Below are 25088 nucleotides of genomic sequence, written 5' to 3'. Positions count from 1 at the left end.
TCAGAAGGCTAAATCCGGGAATTTCCTAAATTATTTTCCTCTTGTGAATTAGTCAGTGGACAGAAGCTACAACATTTAACAACAAACTGGTCCATAAATTACTTCACTAAATTTCTACTGATAGTTTATTGTTCATCATTAGGATGTGTCAGAGATAAAAATGAATGTGTTAAATACTGAAGTGATAAAATAACTCTTGTCAAAATGATAATATGGCCACCCTCCTTTGGACATATTATAAGGGACTCTAAATGAAAGCAACCCACAAATTTTCAAGGTTTCAGGCCAAATTTCTGCCACTAATGAGTCCTAAGAATTTGAGAAAATTGCATTTCCTCTTTGACCCTCAGTGTCATCTTCTGTGTAATAAAGGTTTAAACTAGGGAATTCCTAAGAATATTAATACCAGTAACTCAGTGACCTATAATTTGACTTGAGAATAAAAAAGTAAACTCAAGCTCAAGTAAAAAATAAAAATAAAAATCAGTAATCTAATAATTTCTTAAGAAGAAAACAACTACTAATTAAATAGACATAATGGATTGATTACATTGAAAATTTAAGCCTCATCAACAGCACAAAGCATAATCTATTGATTGCCTGGTTTTTGTAGGTCGGTAGCTGGTTAGCAACTGAATTGAGAATATTTGCAAATATACAACTTTCAAAAACCGGTGCTCTTTTTGAAGTCAGACTCTGCTACAGGCAAACTAAACATAGCTTCAATTTAACTTCAAGATGTGTCCATAACAACTGATTACCCCCAAATCCTTCTATTTTTCTCTCCCAATGGGAAAATGCAAAAGTTTTAAATACCTCTATAATTATAGTAAACACATACAACCATCTCTAAAATTGCAGTGTACTATTTGGTGTTCCTAACCTATGGGCTGTCTATAAAGAGCTCTATTAAAGGAGTCCATCTGGGAAGTGGAATGAAACACCAGATGCCAGGTGTTTAAGAGGGAATGCAATGTTTTTTCCTTCTTCTTTTCATTATTAAATTAAAATGGTTTTTCTACAGCCATTTTCTAGATTATATGGGGAAAACTTGGAAATCTGTCTGAAATTACATTATCTATAACACTAAAGAAAGTTTTCAAATTCAAACTAACAATTGGTATGAGAGTAAAATAGCTCTCATAATCCTGGTATCTTGAAGGGTTTTCACCTCCTTGCTGTTCCTTCTAAACCCCCAAAAGAAAAAAAAAAATCTAGAGTAATCCAAATGTCTATAATAAGGAACCCGTGATTAAAAATATGTTTGGTAGTCATTATTCTTTCTGCACTTACATATATTTTACCCATCTTTTTTGTTTGTTTTTTGTTTAGTGGTTTTTCTGCTCCATCCTTTCCTGCCATGGGTTAGGTGACATGGTTTTTTTATGGTGTAGAAGCTATCGATTATATTCTTGTTCTCCTAGTGGTTTCCCTGAACATATGTACTTAGCTATATGTTTTTCTAACAGAGTCTAAATCACTCAATATTATCTCCCCTCCTAACAAACAAGACAATGACCCAGGAACACTTGAACATTTCCCACCCCCATAAAGTTATCCCTATCTAGCTTTTATTTCTTATTTTTAAACACAAGTTGCTATTATTTTTAATAGTCGAATTGTTCCTTTAAATTTACCAACATCTTTTAACTTCTGTGCTCACCGTGTTTTTCACATCTCTCCTGTCCCCTCTAGGTATACTTGTCTTTATGGTGTCCTTGCTCTCTTAAAAAGCGTTTGTGGGTGGAATGCGTGCCAGAAAATGTCTTTAGTTTACCCTCACCCTTGAATAACCATTTACCTAGCAATCAGATTTGAAGGTTGTCAGTCATTTTCCCCTCAGGACTTTGAAGATGTTTACTTCATATCTTCTGGAATCTATGATTAAATGAGAAGTCTATTGGCCATCTAATTTTCTTGGGACATAATCTTTCTTTGGGATCAGGTAGTCCTTGAGATTTTCTCTTTATCCTTGATATTCTGCAGTTTTGCTCTGAGGTGGATTTTATTTAAGTTACTTGAAACTTGAAATGCACTTTCTATCAAAGAACTCATGTCTCTCTTCAACTCAGGAAAATTTTCAGCCAATTTCCCTTCAAATATTGCCTATCCAAGACTGTGCTTTAGTCTTGTCTTCTATACAAACAGGATTCTCTAAATTTAACCTCCATATACTTTCAGGGCATATGACTTAGGACCAGCTCTATAAAAATTCTGAAGCTCAGATAATATGAGAAGATTTCTAAGGCATATGTCTCCAAATTTACATGACCTATAGATTGCCCAGAAAAATAACTTTCATAAAGAGATTAATAGCAAGGTACGTCATAGCAAAACGACAGAGAAATGGGGAGAAGGAGTCTCTAAAATATTCCTTTCACAGTATTACTGGAAACATAAGAAACCAGAAAATGTTTAGTTGATAGGAAACTTCATTTTCCAAAAGATAAACTTGAGACACAGGAGGATTAAGGATGATCTCATTTTAAGGTATTGTCAGATTTAAGGACTAAACCCAAAATGTCCTGAATTTCAGTACAGTATTCTTAATGCCATTTCATATTGCCTTTCAAAAACATTAGAAATATCTTAGCTATCACATTGAAATCCATGTCTCAGATCATTTTCGGATCCATTGCAGATGGTCTTGAATATCAGGGGACAATAGAGACTTATTGGGCACTACTGGAATAATGAGGGATTAACTGACTTGCCCAACAGCATGGGTAAATTATTCCTCCAACATTGAGCCATACGCAAGCAGCCAAACAAGAGTTATTTACCAACAAAACAAAATGAAGCAAAACTATTCAAAATAATGTGAATTATAAGGCCTATTCAGTTGATGAACTTAATATTTTCTCACTGTATAACCAAACCCACCCTGGTTTTCTGTGGGTGGCTACAAAAATAAATTTTCTACCAATTTCTTAAGAACTGCATTTAAGAGCTAATTGGTGGAAACTGATTTAATTAGAAGATCCTTTCTGTGGGCTAAAGGGTTTCCAATAATAAGTACCAGAGAAAACTGATGGCTGATTAAGGAGAAGGAAAAAAAAAGGTAAATCAGGAATGGAGGCAATTAACCAAACCAGATGAACCATGCCAGGAACATGGTTGTTCTTTAAAAGGAAGAGATAAATTGGGCCAAACAAGAGTCAGGTATTACTTTAATCTGTCAATTGATCAGTAATTTTAGTATTCCAGTTTGTGCTACATGCTCAGCACTAGACTAGAGGTATCATGGAGAAAAAAAAAATTAGCAGCTAAGCTATTAAATACAATACATTGTGTTTTCTTTACCCCTTCACAGCAAAATGAAAAGGAGAGGTTGCATAAAGGAAGGCATTCCATTTTGTCAACTCTGCGTGAGGAAAAGCAGGATGTAACTGGACTTTGCCCCTAAGTGTATAAAGAAGCTATTCTAAGTCAAACAAATACAGGTCCTCAGCCTGGTAGAGGAGCCCAGAAAGGAGAGAAAGGGCACATTTTAGCTGAGCCTGGAAGGAAGAATCGAATGTAGATAAAGAAACTTGAATATGTTAAAGTGGAGTGGAAAAATAGCCTTAATCTTGCAAAAGAAAGACTGTCAGTGTTTCCCCAGTGCTATAAAGAAAGCTTGGGGGCTTATAGAGAAAGGAATGTATTTGAAACAATTGTTAGGGGATGGAATTAGGCAGGTAATAGAGAAGAACAAATAGCAGAGCTGATGTACAGTGATCAGGAAGTAAACATAAGTTTTTTGTGGGCCATTTGGGTTTAATTATGAGTCTTTCTTTAACAGCTCTCTGTGGTTAGGGCCAGCAGACAAAAGAGGTGCCTCTGAGGGCTGAAGAATCTGATTAACAGGACCAAAAAAAAGTCAGGCAGGCTGAATAGATCACCCTGAAGTTGCTGAACATTAAGTCCTTGGTGAGGAGGGAGGGGAGTCTAGCGTACATGCCCAGGGAAAACAAATTTTCAAGACTGACAATCACAACTTTCAGTGAATTGGCAAGAAAAGGCTAAGAGGCCAGAATTGATGGTCCTGGGGCAAATGAAACTAAGTAAAAGCAGGGCTAACTCCAAAGGAAGCTGGCCAGTGGTGCTAATTTCATTATCCCACGGGATTTAGAAAAGTCAAGTCACCTCTGAGGTAATGAAAATACACTTGGATCCGTTTTGGGGTAGGGAAGCACAACAGAAGAGATTAGGCAGCAGTAGCACCTAGTCAAACAGGTTGCAGTCAGAAGTCCAGGGAGGTGAGTAACTCTGGAGTTAAACAGCAACTCAGGCAACAATGCCTTGTGTACTGAGCAGGGTCCAACCCACAGGGGTAGAAGCTGAGCAGCAATCAGCTCCTCAGCCAAGGGATCAGGGATGGGAACCATGCTTGAATCCCAGCATAAAAAAAGAGCACAAATCAGAAACACAGACAGAAGCCAGCCATAAAGACTGAGCACCCAGAATGGGGCCTGGGAGAAAATGCTGAACTAGGAAGAGAATTCAGGGTTCATTGAAGGCTTTTTAAGCTACAAAGCATTTCTCAATTTCATCATGAATCCTACAGAATAAAAATATTCTTCTGACTCTTAATAATATATGTTCAGGCTTAGTCCTTATCAGCTCAGATTAAGGAGAGCTGGCCTCAAATTATAGGGCTCCTATTCTTGTTGCTTAGTGGTTCTCCAATAGTGGCAATTTTGCCCCCCAGGGAACATTTGGCAATGTCTAGAGACATTTTTTATTGTCATGATAGGTGTAGGGGTTGGGGTTGGGGGAAGCTACCAGCATTTAGCAAGTAAAGGCTAGAAATGCTGCTAAACATCCTACATGCACAGGATAGCAACAAAGAATGATCAGTGCAAAATGTGAATAGTGTGGATGTTGAAAAACTCTGTCTAGGGATGGGTCTGGCAGGAATAGGCACCAACAATCAAGGAGGAAATTGCTATTACATGGTGAGTGTTCATTCATTTATTCAATCACTGCTTCAGCAAACACAGCATTTATTATGTAGTAGAGGCTGTACTGGGCACTCGGGAGACAATGATGATGAAGAAATGGTCCCTGACTTTGAGAAACTATAAATCTAAAATGAAAACCTTGACTTTACAGCCTACATTCAGTTTTATAAAAAATGCTCGGATCCAAAAATTAATTATTGTTTCCATACATTCTATTCGTTGCTGGAAAATTTAAATTATTCTTAAAGGCAAATTGGTTTTGGCTTAAAATCATAGTGGGATGCCTCCAAAAGATATGGAATATGTCTAACATTTCCAAGGGCACTAACTTGAGTGTGCTTTGGAAGGAAAAGCCCAAGAACAAGAATGTGGGTAGCAGAAGTTGCAGATGGGGCCAACTTCATGAATAAGCCTCCTGAATAGTCTCCACAGTAGCTTTATTTCTGGGTTCTCTATTTTGTTCCATTGGTCTGTGTGTCTGTTTTTGTACCACAACCATGCTGTTTTGGTTACTGTAGTCTTATGGTATAGTTTGAAGTTGGGTAATGTGATGCCTCTGCCTTTGTTCTTTTTGCTTAGGATTGCTTTGGCTATGTGGACTCTTTTTTGGTTCCACATCAATTTTGTTGTATTTATTTATTTATACATATATATTTTTAGAAAGAGTCTCACTCTATTGCCCAGGCTGGAATGCAGTGGTGCCATCTCAGCTCACTGCAACCTCTGCCTCCCAGGTTCAAGCAATTCTCCTGCCTCAGCCTCCCAAGTAGCTGGGATTACAGGCACACACCACGAGACCTGGCTAATTTTTGTATTTTTAGTAGAGACAGGGTTTCCCCATGTTGGCCAGGCTTGTCTCAAACTTCTGACCTCAAGTGATCCACCCACCTCAACCTCCCAAAGGGCTGGGATTATAGGCGTGAGCCACCACGCCCAGCCTGGTTCCATATGAATTTTTGAATAGTTTTTTCTACTTCTGTGAAAAATGACATTGGTAATTTGATAGGATTAGTGTTTAATCTACAAATTGCTTTGGGTAGTACGGCCATTTTAACGGCATTCAGGCATTCATTCTTCCAATCCATGAGCATGGAATGTTTCTCCACTTATTTGTGTCACCTCTCATTTCTTTCAGCAGCATTTTGTAGTTCTCCTGGTATAGATCTTTCATCTCCTTGGTTAGATGTACTCCTTGGTATTTCATTTTTTCTTGGCTGGCACAGTTTTATATGCTGGGGATACAGCAATAATTAAGACAAATCCTACTTAAATTCTAGCGAAAGATACAGTCAATAAACAAGAAAACAAAATGTTTCAGAAAATGTATATGCAATACAGAAAATAAAACAGGTATGGATAAAAAGAGAAATTGGTCAGAAGCTATTTTAGTTAAGGAATTCAATAATTATTGAGTAAAGTCCTGAATGATGAGGTGACAAGCAAAGCAAAGTGGGGGAAATATTCCTGACGGAGGGAACAGCAAGGGAACAGTAGGTATAAAAGCCCTGAGGTGGGGCCTGGTGCAGTGGCTCACACCTGTAATCCCAGCACTTTGGGAGGCTGAGGTGGGCAGACCCCAAGGTCAGGAGTTCAAGACCAGCCTGGCCAATATGGTGAAACCTTGTCTCTACCAAAAATACAAAACAAAAAAAATTTAGCCAGGCTTGGTGGCACATGCCTGTAATCCCAACTACTCGGGAGACTGGGAAAGAAGAATCACTTGAACCCGGGAGGCAGAGGTTACAGTGAGCCGAGATCATGCCACTTCACTCCAGCCTGGGCAACAGAGCGAGACTCGATCTCAAAAAAAACCAAAAACAAAAAGCCCTGAGGCAGCAGGTAGACCAAATGTACCACTTCACATTTCTGAGGCAAAGATTTCATCTGTAAAATAAAGGTATTGGACCCCCCAAAAATCTCTTAAGTCCTTTTTAATTAATTTCATGACTCTTTTAAGATGATTATTCGTGAGTGTTCTAGGAAGAATACTGAGCTATGTTTTTAAAGAAAGCAAACAGCTATATATTTAAGTGGTAAATATTAAAACAGCCACATCTCCGGTAGTTTGGATCAGCATTTGAGATAGCTCATTATTTATAGATCTGTTCTTCTGGTATTCTCTTGCCTCCTCATCTTTCGACTCATAAAGACAAGGTAAAGATCATTGGTAATTATTAATCAACGGCTAAAGGCTCAGGAAGCCGTTGTACCTAAGACCCATTCCCATCATAGTTTCCCTCATCTTAAATTTATTAGTTGATACATCCAATACTGGATTCTACCTGCCAAGGATGCCAGCATCCCAGTAGTTGAGACTTGAGGTGAAGTTCTGATTTTTTGTTAATTGACCAAGAAATACGTAAATCCAAATGCATCAAGCATCCCTTGAGTTTTCTTTGGAAGCTATTCACACATGGAACAACAGCAAAAGGGGAAACAAGGAACCACTTTACACATCTATCTGGCAAGATTCCCTTGGAGTGCGTGGCTTGGGCCCAAAATTTACAAGGAGATTTACTTTCCCCTCAATCCTAAATCCAGACCAGCACAAGCTCCTGAAAGAAAGATAATGGGCATCCTGCTAGCCTCATTTTTAGCCATTCCTCCTGTTACATTTGGGATCCAGATACATTAACATGAATTTTGTTCCTCAAATCCACTCCACTCTTATTTTCAAAGCATTAAGATATGACAGTCTTTCTACCCCTCTCTTTATCTGGCTAAATTCAGCTCATCCAATGGGTCTCCAGGTTCTCTCCTGTGCCACCTTGTACTTCTACGATCACACTTTATCACACTGTGTTGTAAGGATGTGCTTACCTATCTGCAACCCCCCCAAGCTGTTAAGAAATAGGAGATGACAGATACATCTTATTCTTCTTTGTTAACCCAGAATTGTATTTATGGTCTCTGCTACAAAATAGGTGCTTAATTGTTTATCGAGTGAGTGAATGTGATTTCCATTTGTCCCTTCATTAATTTGTGTAATCCCCATTCAACCCTCTTTAGATCTATGTCCTTTCAACAAACCTTTCTAATGTTTTTGAACAAGGAAAGTTTTAAGAATTGAGAACTTGCTCCTCTCCTATCTTAATACCCCAAAATGAGTTTCTTTTCAAGAGTCCCTAGGAAGGGAACCACAGTATTTTCAAAAATACAGGAGAATTAACCAAAAAATGTTCAAGATTCATTATTCCTGTGACAGCTGAAATAAATATTCTGCCTTAGTCATCACTATTCTCTTAAACCAGCTTAAACATGTTTTGCTTTTTGTTCTAAATAGGAACAGATTGCTCAGGGTTTGGGGGAGCCAGACACAACAGAAAGCCTGTCCTCTTTCATCTTATAAATCCTTGCTCTCTGCCCAGCCCTGAGATATTTACTGACCTACAGATTAAACCACCTTCTTTCTCTTCTCCAGGTGCCCTTATTTGAAAGCAGTGCTGAGCAGGAGGAGGTGGGCGAGTCCTGCTCACCTGGAACACAGGAAACTCTGAACTCAGGTAGCCTGAATCTAAACTGGGAGAGGGCATTGGGGTTGAAAATTAACTCTTGAGCTGCTTGGCCAAGCTCAGCAAGTTATGGAATGATACTACTCACCAGATCAGAGGAGGAGCAAGCAGCTGATATCTGCTCCAAAATTCCTTCTGGCATTTTTCTCTCTGTCTCTGGGCCAACCTGTTATTTTTCTGTTTCTTTTTTTTTTTTTTTTTTTTTTTCAATTTTTGGAGGTTTGGGGTTTTCTGAGTTCCTTTTATGTGCCAGGTACTGTGCTAAATGCTTTACATGCATTATTTAATTCAATCATCCATACAACCACATGAGGTATCTATTTTTATCCTCATTTTACAAAGAAATTGAAACCCACAGAAAGCAAGTAACTTAGCCACTGACTTAATAAAATGAAAGAGACTAGATTTAAACCCAGGTCTAATGGTTTCAAAACTTAGTATTTTTTTCCTCTGCATGTAGAAATTTGTACCTTGAAGTAATCACAGGAATGTGTGTAGCCTTTTGGAGTTGGCCTAAGATTAAAATGGGTTCTACGCAGCTTATAACAACACAACGATGTCATTCTGTAGGAAATCAAGAGTTGCTCCTAGCCAGAATAATATCTCCAACCGTATTGATGGACTAAGACTTTTCTGACAGTATTTTGACAAAGATTAGTTGTTTTCCCAAGTAGTTTAACTTCCTTTAACAATTAAGGATAATCCTAGCATCCAGGAATTAAACATGTCCATCTTAAACAGCAGCCTTTCCTTTCTATATGGCATTTCTCTGAATGTGCTGTGAACATTCATGTTTCAGTTACCTTTGCAAATGCTGTTCCCCAGCCTAGAACAGCCTTCCTGTGATTTCCCAATGATGGAATTTAAAACTCTTTTCAAATTATTCGTCATTTAAGTCCCAATTTTATAAAGTCTTCTGCAACATCCCTAGACACTTAAGAGTTTTCTTTAGCACTGTGTATCTGTATTTTATAACATCTATCCAGGGATATTGTAATGATTTGTTTATCTTCTCCACTACAGTGTGAGCTCCTAGAGGGCAGGGAGGGCAGAGAAAATACGATTCATCTTTGTGCTGCTTAGCCCAAGACCTGACACTCATGGCCACTCATTAAGTGTCTGTTGAATTGATCTACACACAACTTTAAAGCCAGCAATTCACAAGTCAGAGACTACAATTGTGAAAACAGCTAGCTATAATGCAATTTGGAAAGAGGTGCCATTAAAATAGGTTCAAGATGCTGTGGAAGCATGTAAAAACAATCCAACAATGCTATTTAGAGAAAGAGCTGCTTCAGAAAGTTACACAACAAAATGATACATGAACTAAACTTTAAGAATGAGTAACACTTCCCCAGATGGAGAGAGAATGAGAAGGAAGGCATTTCAAAGATAGAAAAGCTAAAGTGAAGGCAATAAGGCAGTAGAGTGTGGCAAGATGATGAGAGGGGGACCCTGGATTTATCTTCTTTTTTTTTTGAGACAGAGTCTCGCTCCTTTGCCCAGGCTGGAGTACAGTGGTGTGATCTTGGCTCACTGCAACCTCCACCTCCCAGGTTCAAGCGGTTCTCCTGCCTCAGCCTCCCAAGTAGCTGGGATTACAGGCGCGTGCCACTATACCTGGCTAATTTTCTTTTGTATTTGCGGAGGGAAAGGAACAAGAGACAAAAGAGTCAACAATATCAAAGTCTACCTAGTTACTTCTTTACATTTTTTGCTTAATACATCCTTTAAGACTCTTGTTTTCTGGATATGGACCCAGACATCATTACATTTGAAGCATCCTAGGTGATTCCAATGTGTAGTCAAGTCTGAGAACTACTGCCCAAAGAGTAGAGAAACTGGTAGGTAACTAGGATGGAGAGACTGTGATTCAGCAGATCAAGGGTAAGGCTCACACATCTTAAAAAAAAAAAACCCAACTGATTTTCAGACAGGTCGGCTGTAGATTACACTAGAGAAAATCCTGGCATAACAAATTGGCCTGTTAGCTATATAGTAAGGACCAATCCAATAGTAAAGTCTACTGGAGCCAGATTACCATGTATGAAAGCCACTATCTAGTAATGAATCACTGTTACATAACAGAAAATTCTAATCTATTATTCCCAAGGACAATAATGAAAATATAATTCTAACAAGAGCCATGACACCATGTGAGAACATAGAGTACGAAATGTGATATAATACACAATTGCAATTTCACAGATTGCTTGTTCATTAAATTGTATCATTTCTCCAGCATCACCTACACTGCTGAAACTTTTGCCAAACAAAAGCATGTTCTAGCCAGAATACAAATGGGTGGGGGGGAACCCTACTGATTTCAAAAGAAAATGCACTTTGAGGGCAAAAGGCAAATCTTTTTAAGTAAATAGGTGTATGCAACTCTGCTTGTAATAGTTGAATATGAAACACAAGGTGTTTCTTTTCTCCTAATCAGGAGAAGAAAAGCTTTTTCCACAGTTGAATCAAAATGTGTCTTTAGCAGTGTTTATGTAATTAGTCTTAGTATAAGATATTTATAAAATTCTATAAGTCTATAAATTAGAAAAACAGCTTTAGGGCTTAACTATTTAAAAGGAACATGTATTGTGTTTGCAATTTTTTTAAATTAATAAAGACGTTCTTTGACTATATATTTACCTTCTTGAAGGGCAGTTGTCTTTTGAATATATTCATGGGCTGGTAAATATTTTGTACTTCATCAACAAAGTTGCACTGTAGATAATTATCTCAAGAACTCCAGGCCAGGCACGGCACGGTGGCTCAGGCCTGTAATCCCAGCACTTTGGGAGGCCAAGTCAGGCAGATCATGAGGTCAGGAGATCAAGACCATCCTGGCCAACATGGTGAAACTTCATCTCTACTAAAACTACAAAACTTAGATGGGCATAGTGGCACGTGCCTGTAATCCCAGCTACTCAGGAGGCTGAGGTAGGAGAATCGCTTGAACTAGGGAGTCAGAGGTTGTGGTGAGCCAAGATCGTGCCACTGCACTCCAGCCTGGTGACAGAGCAAGACTCCGTCTCGAACAAACAAACAACAACAACAACTCCAGTCAGGGGTTAGATCCGTTTACAAATGGTATGCCAATTCTTTAGGTGTCTTCTCCACAGCTAGAGAAGAGAGAGTTCAGAAAGGAAAAAAAAAAAATACCAGGAGTGCATGGTGTTGTGAGTGCCTTCAATATTCCCTTTTTATAATGCAAATTCTCCCAGAAGGGGCCACACCAGATGTTACCAATCTATTTTCCCTGCATAATTCACTGGGCTGCAACACACAGATACTCCAGAAGAGAACAATTCTGGTCACTGCAGCACCTCCAAGTAGAGTAGAGCTTGTTAATCAGTACACTCTTCTGCCAAGAACCTTGATGTGTTTGAGAATGAAACTTAGGATTTGAGGATGGTTGGATAGACTCTAATTTGTAGAACTGGGAGGACCCAGCTGGCATCTGGCTTAAAAAGCTATTTTATTACTACACTTTAAAGGAATGTCAAGTTAAAAGCCATGTACAAACTAGGTAAGTTACTTATAAACAAATTTTTAAATACAATTAATTTGATAGATTTAAATGCTATTCAGTCCCAGCTAGTCACTGCTGACTTCCTATCACCACTTCTTGTTAACTGATTCACTCTACCTGTAGCTGAAACTGTCCTTATTGCTATATTTTCTGCACTTCTATTCCCAATCCAATAGTAAGTTGCTTCTCTTAGTTGTCTCTGTCCCTAGGAAAGTTGTATTCCTGTTCATGACCTTTGATAGACTTTCTGATGTTTTAGGTCTTCTCAGTTACCAGATCCTCATCTTTATAGGTTCCCTGAGCTCCAACTACTGCAAGCCACATTGCAGCTGCTCATGGTCTGAGCCCCTCTGTGATGGTTAATACTGAGTGTCAACTTGATTGAATTGAAGGATGCAAAGTATTGATCCCAGGTGTGTCTGTGAGGGTGTTGCCAAAGGAGATTAACATTTGAGTCAGTGGGCTGGGAAAGGCAGACCCACCCTTAATCTGGGTAGACACCATCTAATCAGCTGCCAGCACGGCTAGAATATAAAGCAGACAGAAAAACGTGAAAAGGCTAGACTGGCCTAGCCTCCCAGCCTACATCTTTCTCCCATGCTGGATGCTTTCTGCCCTCAAATATCAGACTCCAGGTTCTTCAGCTTTGGGACTTGGACTGGCTTCCTTGCTACTTAGCTTGCAGATGGCCTATTGCGGGACCTTGTGATCATGTGAGTTAATACTACTCCATAAACTCCCTCTTATATATCTATCCTGTTAGTTCTATCCCTTTAGAGAACCCTGACTAATACACTGTCCATCATAGAAGCCTCTGAATTCTAATGATTTTCTCTTGGACTAATAATTATAACTAGCTGCTCCTATCACCTTCCAATCATTGTAGGTTATCTTACCTAAGTTCTTTGTGTTCTCTTTTGTATCTTATTCAAAGCCATTTTATAATTAAATTACATTTTATTCAAGGTTCCAAGGAAAAGAAACCCATGCATACTTGTCAAACACAAAAGAGGTTTTATTGGAAAGATCTAGGGTAAAAGAACCCAACGGTTGCTTCAGGGATGCAGACTGTGAAATGAAAAGAAGTAAAAATCTTCTCTGAGACTATTTAATACTGTCTCACCTCTTCTTTTCTCTCTTTAACTTCTTTCTTTTCTTTCTGCAAAGTGACAAAACACAGCCATGATGCAGCTCCCTAGTATTATATCAACTCAGTTCAAATTCCAGAGTCTAGGACATAAGAATTCAAATTCAGAACAGCCGAACTTCAATGAGCTTTTCACTCTTGGTTGAATAAACTATGGCCTGATCAAGTGGGAAATCATGTCTTCTGGGGCAACTCTCATGGGTGTGGGTGAAAGAGGATCCATTTTCCAAAAAAGGAAAGATCATATAGATACATACTGTATTACAAGAGCCCCTTACCTTTCTCTGGAAATTTCCTTGGCCCTGCTACAATTTAGGATTTTAATGCAGATCATTTTAACAGATGCATCTTGTCCTAGGAAAATGGTTTCTGAGTATTTTAAAGCAATGAAACCTGTTTTTTCGAGCAAAATGTTTCACTGTAACCCAAGATGTAAAACATCTGAAAAGCACGGTTGTTCCTGTTGAATAGGAGAGGGCAACAACAGAGCCCACCTCCTTGGGATATTTTGCTCCATGGTGCTGCTGGAAGCACCTGCTCCAGCTCTCAAGGGAAGCCACTGCTCTTGTGTTTCTAATCAAAGACAGTCACTTCCATCACTATCAAAAATACACTTCCATTGTTTCTTCACTTGTCAACTTTCAGCAGCATCTTTTCACTCCCCAACATAAAATATTATACATAAAGCATTTTAATTCAATTCTACTTCCTCCCTCTTTCTTCCTAGTTTTAAAAGTTAACTTATTTTTAGTTCTTTTCTTCATTACTGTGAGAATTTTAAATATTATACTTAAAGATTATTTTGATGATTTTAGGAAAAATCTCATCTATCAACTAAAATTGCTTCTTTGCACTGCCCTCTGCTCCTCCTCACTTCCTATATGTAGATACACACACACACACATATATATATATATATGTTGCTTTTAATGTCTAAACATGGGGAAAGTCACTAGTTTTATATCCATCATTTCCATTTGTCAATCCACTCTGTTACATGGTGTACTTATTCTCTCACTGGTCTATGAATGTAGAATTCATTGCAGAGCATAAGCTCCTATTAGACAATGAGAGAGGTGGTTTGTATTCTTTTAAATGGCATCACTCACAGGAGAAAAAGCAGACAGCTATGGTGTAGGTAGAGATGATAGAAACCACTGTTACTGATTTCAAGAAGCTTAAAATGTAAATTTGAAGCTATGAAAGAGAGAAGAGGAATGGCTTCCTGCAGAAACTCAAGCATCCCCTAGATTTCATGGTCCGTTTTCCTGCACAAATGCCTCTATTCTTGTTCTTCTACACAATACAACAGAACATTGCCTCATTCAAGCACTGCTAGGATCATTTTCAATTACAGGCAGCCTGTTTCCCAGTGGCTTTGTCAGGCAGATCCCATACCATAACCACAGACATATTTTCCTTGTTTCTGACCTAGAAGAACTTTCTTACCAGTCTCCTCATGCTCTCTTCTACCTTCCCAGCCCTTTTATAAGACAAATAAAGACACTTTTTCAATCAACCTTCTCCACTGGCATTACTACTTTCTGTAAATGATTTCTTAATAATTCACTGACTCTCTTGGGCTCACTTCAGTTTCCAGGTAATTGGCCAGTAATTCAACATGCATGTTAGAGAAGGTGCTGAAAAAATGATTTGGAGAAGAAAACTTTCATTAGTGCTAAGTCGTCAATGGCTTTTGTAAGTGGCGATAAAGCATTAAGAATACTCAGGCAGAACAGATTATCCTGCCAGTGTTAGAAACAGGAATGGGCCACCGGAGGATTCTGTGGAATATCCTCTTCTAGAGTTTGTTTTTTTCTTTAGCTGTTCTTATTAGCTATGAATTTAGTATGGCTTGCCCCATGGGGAAGAAGGAAATATTTCATGAGTCTTCTAAGTCAAGGTACATCAATCATGAAGCATTTAATTGATTTTGAGTACCTCTTGGAATTTGGAAACCTTTTCAAGTGTGCTGTCCTATTTGATCTTCCCAAAAATACTGTGAAACAAAAAAAGGCAGACATTACGTATTCGCTTTATTTTGCAGATTAAGAAACCATGATGTATAAGAATTACGTATGTTTTATAAGGTCGCACAGCTAGGATGTAGCAGAAAGCTCCTTATGTCAAACTATGTTGCCTTTTCCACCTCCACCCAGGAGTTCATCAGCAGGGCCTCTGGGAATGAAAAGGTTTAACCAGTATGTAACCAAACAGAAGTAATAGGGTAGGGGTATAATCACCAGGCAACTTTTTATTGTCTGCCCCTCTTCCTTTAAAGGTTAATGGATGGGGAACTTGCTTCCACTAACGTAGATAGAAACTCAAAAGTCCCATAATTCGTCTAACTTCTCAGGTAAACAGAAGTCTAACAGTCCTTTCAAATTGCAAACATAGTCTCAAATTCATAATTCAGAGTACCCAATTATAGAAAATTATCAAAACTTCAAACCTGATTTGAAATGAAAACAACTTCTTCCCCCTTCCCCTGTTAAGAATTTCCGCAGGTAGGAAGTAAGGAAGGGATAGGCCGATGGGGAGGAGGAGTCCCTTTTCCTTGTACCACCCCTTTTCCATTTTGTTAATCTGGTTCAAATCTTTTCTTCCAAGGTCAAATGGTGTTGAAAAGAGGCGAACTGAGGGGGGGACAAGAAAACTCTCACCTAATTAGTACCATCATACTCTCTTATAACACTGACTCTCAGAAGCTATTTTGCGGATTCTTAGAAAGAACTGCGTCACTGAGAACTTCTCATCTGAGAGTCCCTTGATATGAGTCACACATACTCCCCCGGTCATCCATCTAAAGCAAACCAGCCTGTCTCATGCCTGTTAGAGTTCTCAAACAGGAGGCAAACGCTGGTCTACTCTGTGTCTTAATTTCATATCAGGTTCAGTGAGTGCTCCTAATAAGTCCCTTGCACTAGGCTTGAAATGAGATGCAGGTACTTTATGCTTCTCCCTTGGGTAGATTTAGAATCTCAGCACTGCTCTCTCCAGAAAAAATCCTCTTTAAGATCCTTTCTCCATCCTACTTTTTCAGACCCTCCATATAAGCAAGACTTGTAAGACTCCTATAATTGGTTTTAAAACAATTTTTGAAAATTTACATTTTGATCTGGAGCCTTTCCAGGAAATGTATCTATTAATTCTATGTGCCTTAGTCAAAATTTTCAAATGTTACATCAAGTAAGTATAAAATATAATCTCTGCTCTTTAAGTGTCTTCTCTAACTGGGAAGGCAACCAACATATGAAACGACATGAAAATAGAAACAACACTGACCACAAGTTTTGCCCATGCTCAGTGGAGAATTGCCACGGGCTGGAAAAACACATTCTACAAGCCTTATGTTAAAACAAACAAAAAACTAGAACAAAGGAGGCATTCCTAAAGAAAAATTACCATAAAGAAAAAAGTATAGAATAAAAAGGATCATGATATTTTAACTCTCTCTCTAAATTGTCTCTTCTGTTTCTATCACTATCGTCTTAGTCTGAGCCAGCACTGTCACTCACCTTAATTAATGCAATAGCCTCTTTCCTGGTGTGCCTAAGTTTCATAATCCTCTTCTCTGCCACTCCCTCCCAGCTCATTCTCATTATATAGACAATATTTCTCTCTCAATTGATCTTTTGTTGTTTCCCCATCCAGCCATCTCAGAAATTCCTCAAAATCTCCATGTTATTTTACCTTTTTTTGTGCATACTATTCTCTCTGTCTGACTCTCCTATTCCCATCTCATTTTCACCTAGTATGTTTGATCATTGATCTGCATTCTGTCTTTGTTCTCATCTCATCTCCTCCCAGTGTACTCTCCTTTGTACAGCAAAGCCTAGAAAACTACAAATTTTATTTTCCAGACCCCCTTACAGTTAGATTCCTGGGTGTGAAATAGGCTTTATCGGGGGCACTCAGTCAGAGATAGGAAGGTAGAAGTGAAGGGAATACCATCTTCCAACTGCTTTTGACTGCTTCCTTCCTGCAGGCAAGGAGAGTTGTGCAGCTATGGCTATTTCTGCATTCCAGCATACCATTTCCAGTGTTCTGGGTATTGAGTGGTAGACTATTGGTAGTAGTGGCTTCCTGATCCCAGCTTCCCAACCCATGGATCTGAATTACAGCACCATGTTTTTTAAGTTAATTGGTCCAGTGAACCTCTTGATTCTCACCTCCTGAATATGATAAGATAGTAGCTCCCACAATAGGTGGCATTCTGTGATTCATTTCTGGAGGCTCAGAATGGAGCTCGTTCTTCTCATCCTTGCAATAATTGCATAAGCACGTTAAGTCCCTATAATAAATCCCTTTCTGCTTAAAATACCTCAAGTGCCTCTTTTTGCTATACAAGTGCTTGTTTGGTTCACCTATCTAATGCCAAGTCATTCTAAAGGTCCAATTCAAATGTCCATTCATCCAGGAATTCTGAGTCATCCACGAGATAGGCAACAAGAAACAGGGGAGCATTCCTGATGGAAGTTTACGTTTTCTTCTACATACTGTCACAGCACCCTGTACATACTGCTGTCATTATATATCAAAGAGTATAAGGTTTTCCTAATGTTTATCTTTCTTCCTTACTAGACTTCCCTACTTCTCTTTCAGAAGGAGAGACTTTGTCATACTGATTTTTGTACATTCAGCCCCTACTACATGATAAAATTTCAATATATGTAAAATGAATAAATGGCTGGATAGATGGATAAAAGAAGGAAGTGAGAATAGACCCTCAAACGGAAGTAAAAAATGATAATCTTTAATAAATCAATTATTTTCTAGTAAGCTTCTAATAGCTTCTAATTGGTGAGGTTTTTTATCTTTATACTGAAAAAATTTAGACTATCTCCTATAACTCATAAAAGTCAGAGGTTAGAGCTTTCTTAACTTTCCTCTTTGAGGCAGTGTTACAAAGAAGGAAGTATACAATTGCTTGAATGTTTTCCCTAGATTTAGCTTCATAATAAGGAACCAGAAATTCAAACAGTAGAGAAGTATTTTTTGCTTATCGTGATATAATATAGAATTACCATATAATAAGGACTACACTGGAATAGTATTTAATTGGAATTAAATTGAAAAAATAAATTATATATCTTAAAAAATAGATTGGCTAGGCACAGTGGCTCGTGCCTGTAATCTCAACACTTTGAGAGGCTGAGACAGGCAGATTGTTTGAGCCCAAAATTTCAAGAACAGCCTAAACAATGTGGCGAAACCCCACTTACAAAAAATAGAAAAAAATTAGCCGAGCATGGTAGCATGCACCTGTGGTCCCAGCTACTCAGGAGGCTGAGGCAGGAGAATTTCTTGAACCCAGGAGGCAGAGGCTGCAGTAAGCCATGATGGCACCACTACACTCCGGCCTGGGTGACAGAGCAAGCCCTGTCTCAAAAAAAAAAAAAAAAAAAAAAAAAAAGTTGTTCATCTATTAAATAATAATAGTTGATAGTAACATTCTTTTGCCCTTTGTTATCTAAAGCCTGGTTTTCTTGACTGTAAAATAGAGATGATGATGTATATATAATTGTCTATATGCTATATATAATTATACATGTATACTTAGTGTGTATATGTATATAAAACTGGGCTTTAGATAACAAAGGGCAAAAGAATTAGGATTCAAACATAACTGTGACAAGAGACACACTGTAAATATAAAGACACAGAAAATTTGAATGTAAAAAGATGGTAACTTCATCCAAAAGAAAATTGGTGTAGCTATAAGAATATCACATTAAGAAGACTCTGAGACAAGAAGTATGGCAAGAAATTCAGAGACATTTTATAATGATAGAAGGGCCAATTCACCAGGAAGAAGTCATACATTTCTATGTATTTAATAACATAGCTTTGACATATATAAAACAAAGTAGTCAAATTTATTGTAATAACTAAAAATCGTAACATGTCAGTAGCTGATAGAGTAGGCAACAAAAAGTAAGTATATAGATTTTAACAATATGAATAAAAATTGATATAACTGATGCATATGTAAGATGATATGCAACAATTGGGAATATGCATTCTTTACAATGCACATGGAACAGCCACTAAAATAAATCTTATAATGGGCCATAAAGAAAATCTTAACAAATTTCAAAGAATATAATCACCCAGAATAAGATTTTTTTTTTTACCACAATGAGATTAATCTATAAATCAATAATGGAAAAGTAACTAGACTATCCCAAAACATTTGTAAATTAAGCAATATATTTCTAAATAACCATTGGATCAAAGAAGAAATCATAATGGAAATTAGAAAATGTTTTGAGGCTGAGCACAGTGGCTCACACCAATAAATCTCAACAGTTTGGGAGGCTGAGGTGGGTGGATCACTTGAGCCCAGGATTTCAAGACTAGCTTGGGCAACCTGGTGAAACCACATCTCTACAAAAAATACAAAAAATATTAGTCTGGCATGGTGGTGTGCACCTGTAGTCCCAGCTACCAAGGAGGCTGTTGGGGAAGAACTGTTTGAGCCTGGGGAGGTCAAAGCTACAGTGAGCCATGATCATGCCACTGCCATCCAGCATGGATGACAGAGTGAAACCCTGAAAAAGAGAGAGAGAGAAAATATTTTGACCTAAATGATAGCAAAAATATGACATATTAATGACCCCAAAGCACAGGCAACAAAGACAAAAGTAGCCAAATGGGAATGGCATCAAACTAAAATGCTTCTGCACACACAGCAGAGGAAACAATCAACAGAGTGAAGAGACCATTTATGGAATGAGAGAAAACATTTGCATACAACACATCTGATAAGGAGTTAATATCCAAAATGTATAAAGAACACAAACAACTCAATAGCAAGAAAACAAATAACCTGATTTTAAAATGGGCAAAAGACCTGAGTAGATATTTCTCAAAAAAAAAAAAATATCAAAGGACAACAGGTACACGAAAAATGCTCAACATCACTAATCATTAGAGAAATGCAAATTAGGACCACAATGAGATACCACCTCACACCTGTAAGGATAGCTTTTATCAAAAAGACCAAAGGTAACAAGTGTTGGTCAGAAAAGGGAACCCTTGTACACTGTTCATGAGACTGTAAATTAGTATAGCCATATGGAAAACAGTATGGAAGTTCCCTAAAAAATTAAAAATAGAATTACCATATGATCCAGCAATTTTATTTCTGAGTATGGATATCCAAAGGAAACGAAATCAGTTATGTTGAAGAGATATTTGCACTCCCATGTTCATTCCAGCATTATTCACAATAGCCAAGATAAGGAATCAACCTAAGTGTCCAATAGTAGATGAATGAATAAAGCAAATATATACACAATGGTATATTATTTGGCCTTAAAAAAAGGAAATTCTGTCATTTGTGACAACATGGATGAACTTGGAGGACATTATGTTAAGTGAAAATAAGCCAGGCACAGAAAGATAGATACCATAAGCTCTCACTTATATGTGGAATTAAAAAAAAAAATCAAACTCATGGAAGCAGAAAGGAGAATGGTGGTGATTACCAGAGGCTGGGGTTGGGGAAAGGAGTTTTAGAGGGATGGTGAGATGTTGGTCAAAGTGCGTAAAGTTTCAGTTAAACAAGAGGAGCGAGTTCAGGAGATCTATTGTACAGCATGGTGACTAGAGTTAACAATAACATATTGTATGCTTGAAAATTGTAATGAATGTCTTCATCACAAAAAATCAATATGTTAAGTGCTGGATACATTAGTTAACTTGGTTTAATCATTCCACAATGTATACATATATCAAAACGTGTATAATGTACAATGTCACATTGTATATTATAAATATATAAAGTTTTTCATTTGTCAATTTCAAAAACATTAAAATATGTATGATTTGTTCTATGCAGCTAATGCAGTACTCAGAGGAAAAGATATTACTTTGAGTACATCTTTTAGAAAGAAAGAAGGATTAAATATCAAGGATATAATCTTCCATCTCAAGAAACTAGTCTGGAAAAAAAAAAGCAAATTAAACCCTAAAAAACAGAAAAAAATTAAGAGTAGAAATCAATAAAATAGAAAACAATATATATTAGAGAAAATTAAGGCAGTTATTTGAAAACAAAAGTAAAAGTTGATAAACTTCAAGAAAAATTAATCAAGAAAATGAGAATATATTTTTAATATCATATATAATAAGGGGGACTTTATTGCAGATTCCATAGACATTAAAAAGATAATAAATAAATTTGATTTTAGATTAACAAATTCCTTGAAAAGCATAACCAAAAATGAATTTAATAACAAAATTTTATTTATTTTTAATTGGCAAAAAATTATATATATTTGTCTTATATTATAAAATGTTTTGATAAATGAATACATTGTGGAGTGGCTAAATTGAGCTAAATACCATATGCATAATCTCATATACTTATGTTTTACAGTGAGAACAGTTAAAACCTACTCTCAGCAATTTTCAAGAATACAATACATTGTTATTAACTACAGCCACCATCTTATACATTAGATGTCTTTAATCTATTTCTAACTGAAATTCAGTATCCTTTGACCAATATCTGTTCCCTCCTCCAATAGAAATTCTTATAGCCCTGTATCTGTTAAAGAAATTGAATCCATAATTAAAACAATGAAAGCTCCAAGCCCAAATGGCTTTGCCAGTAAATTTTTTAAAGTATTTAAAGACTTAAGAACAATCTTATTCAAATGCTTCCTGAAAATGGAAAGAAAAACTGCTTCCCAACTCATAAGGCCAGGATAACTTTGATATCAAACTCGACATTAACATTACAAGGAAGGAAAATTACAGGCCGGTATCGCTCATGAACATAATGCAAAAATCCCAAACAAAATATTAGCAAACTGAATCCACTAATACACACAAACAGATAATAAATACATTCAAATCCAGTAAAGTTTATTACAAGAATGCAAGATTGGTTAACGTTTGAAAATCAAAAAAAACTAATAGAATAAAGGAGAAAATTCACATGATTATTTCAAGAGGAAAATAAACCTGAGCCAATCTCACTTACAATTCCAGGCTTTAGATCAGTAATAGAACAGCATTGTGTGGATAAGAAATGCATTCAACTTTAAAATAACAGAAAATGATCAAACAACTGAGTAAAATTAGCTTGAAGAGAAGGGGGTTCGTGAAGTCCAGAGGTACACAGTTAAAGATGCTGCAATGTTTAATGATGCCATCGGGGATTCAGATTCTATCCTTCTGCTCTGCTGCTTTTTTTTTTTTTTTTTTTTTTTGAGACGGAGTCTCGCTCTGTCACCCAGGCTGGAGTGCAGTGGCGCAATCTCGGCTCACTGCAAGCTCCGCCTCCCGGGTTCACGCCATTCTCCTGCCTCAGCCTCTCCGAGTAGCTGGGACTACAGGCGCCCGCCACCACGCCCGGCTAATTTTTTGTATTTTTGGTAGAGATGGGGTTTCACTGTGGTCTCGATCTCCTGACCTCGTGATCCGCCTGCCTCGGCCTCCCAAAGTGCTGGGATTACAAGCGTGAGCCACCGCGCCCGGCCTCTGCTGCTTTTTAAAGCATCCACAACAGTGCCTGGCACAATAGCATGTATTCAATAAATATTTGTTAAATGAAAGAATCAATGAGTTGATCTTCATCCTGAAGATTATTATCTAATGGCCAGAAGACTAGACTCAGGTCCATGTTCCAGGCAGAAGGGCAAAGCAGAAAGGAGTGTGGTGCCTATATCTAGAAAGTCAGAAACCCTCGGCTTTCATCTCCTTGTATAGAACTGACTCATTTGGCCACCTGACTGCAAGGGAGCTTGGAGAGTGAGTATTTTTAGCTGGGCACAGTATCATCCTGAAAAAAAAACAAAAAACAAAAAAAAACGGGAGTTCTGTTACTAAAGAGAAAGAGAGAATAGATGTGGGTCCCTTTATATAGAAGATACAACAACATACACTGTTAAATCTGCAAAATGAGTAAGAAGAGGCACCATCTCTAAGGAGACTGAAGTTTAACAAGCGGATGAGAGAAATAAGTAATCGTTATATAGGGAAGAGTAAGAGCACAAGCATGCAAGAGGTTGAAACAAAGTGCTCTGGGAAATCAATGGGGGAAAAGACAAGAGTCTGGTCAGAGAGACCTGAACTGATTCATGGAATAAAACCTTTAAGAAGTTCTTTTTCTTTTTTGAGACGGAGTCTTGCTCTGTCACCCAGGCTGGAGTGCAGTGGCACGATCTCGGCTCACTGCAACCTCCGCCTCCAGGGTTCAAGCCATTCTCCTGCCTCAGCCTCCTGAGTAGCTGGGACTATAGGCGCCCGCCACCATACCACACCCGGCTATTTTTTTGTATTTTTAGTAGAGACATGGTTTCACCATGTTAGCCAGGATGGTCACAATCTCCTGACCTCGTGATCCGCCCGCCTGGGCCTCCCAAAGTGCTGGGATTACAGGCCTGAGCCACCGCACCCGGCTTAACCTTTAAGAAGTTTTAAAGATGGCTAAGATCTCAACAAGTAGCACTGGGCACATTCAATATCCCATAGAATAATGCATTCTAGCTGTACAAACAGAAGCAAAAGCAATTAGGCAATAAACCTGGCATCTGAGGAATGGCACATGTATGTTATAGTATATCAGATATTCATAAAAGCCTGCTTGGAGATAAAGCTGGAAATATAATTTGGACTGTATCATGGAGGCATTGACTGCTGGGTGAAGAATTCAAATTTGATCCAATTGACAAAGAAGAGGCAATGCAGGATCTGGGTCAAGAAAGCCTTGAGACAGATGTGGTACTACTGAAAGCATATTCTGAAGTGTAAGAAAAGTTTGGGGCCGGGGGTGGTGGCTCATGCCTGTAATCCCAGCACTTTGAGAGGCCGGGTGGGTGGATCACGAGGTCGAGAGATCGAGACCATCCTGGCCAACATGATGAAACCCCATCCCTACTAAGAATACAAAAATTATAATCCTTTGGGTATATACCCAGTAATGGGAGAGTTGATGGATGCAGCAAACCACCATGGCATGTGTAACCTATGTAACAAAACTGCACGTTCTGCACATGTACCCCAGAACTTAAAGTATAATAATTTTTAAAAAACTCTACAATTAAAAAAAATACAAATATTAGCTGAGCATGGTGGCACGCGTGTGTAGTCCTAGCTACTCAGGAGGTGGAGGCAGGAGAATCACTTGAACCCAGGAGGCAGAGGTTGCAGTGAGCTGAGATCACGCCACTGCACTCCAGTCTGGATGACAGAGCAGGACTCTGTCTCAAAAAAAAAAAAAAAAAAAAAAAAAAAAAAAAAAAAAAAAAAAAAAAAACTAGGGAGACAAGTTTCCAGGATATTCTGATCGTCTAGCAAAGAGATCTCTGTTCCAGGCATGAAGAAAGGCAAAGCAAAAAGTTCTTTGTCCTATACAGGTTTAATCAAAGTAATATGGGGAGCAACAAAAGGGCAGTTGGCTGGATGCAGAGGGTTGAAAAATGTGGTGCCGTTTTTTTGTTGTTGTTTTGTGACAGGGTCTCCCTATGTTGCCCAGGCTGGCCTTGAACTCCTGGGCTCAAGTGACCTGCCTGCCTTAGCCTCCCAAAGTGCTGGGAGTACAGGCATATACCACTGCACCCACCTGGTCTTAAACTTTACAGAAAGACAGTAGTGATGACGTCAATAGAAGGAGAGGTGAGAAGAGGAGATCTAGCTGCATTTGTTTAGCCGGCTATTATAAACATCAACCTACAGACAGATATAGAGATTAGGCCCAAGATACAGCTTTACTATTCATCCACATGGACACACAGAACTTCTCTGAGGGAAGAAACCCAGGACAAAGTCATGAAAAAAGCTTAGTGGATGGAAAATTTAAGAAGAGTCAGTGAACAAACAAGAGAGGAAATGGAGGGAGGAGGGATTAGAAACTTGAATATCAACAAGAAGGGGCCAGGGCTTTCCTAGCATCAAAAGCAGAAGCAACAAATGTTTGTGAAGTACTTGCTTATTTATTT

This window comes from Nomascus leucogenys, chromosome 6 (genome assembly GCF_006542625.1).
Source record: "Nomascus leucogenys isolate Asia chromosome 6, Asia_NLE_v1, whole genome shotgun sequence".
NCBI classification, from domain to species: Eukaryota; Metazoa; Chordata; class Mammalia; order Primates; family Hylobatidae; genus Nomascus; species Nomascus leucogenys.
The sequence above is the reverse complement of the archived record's forward strand: the minus strand, read 5'-3'. Positions refer to the sequence as shown.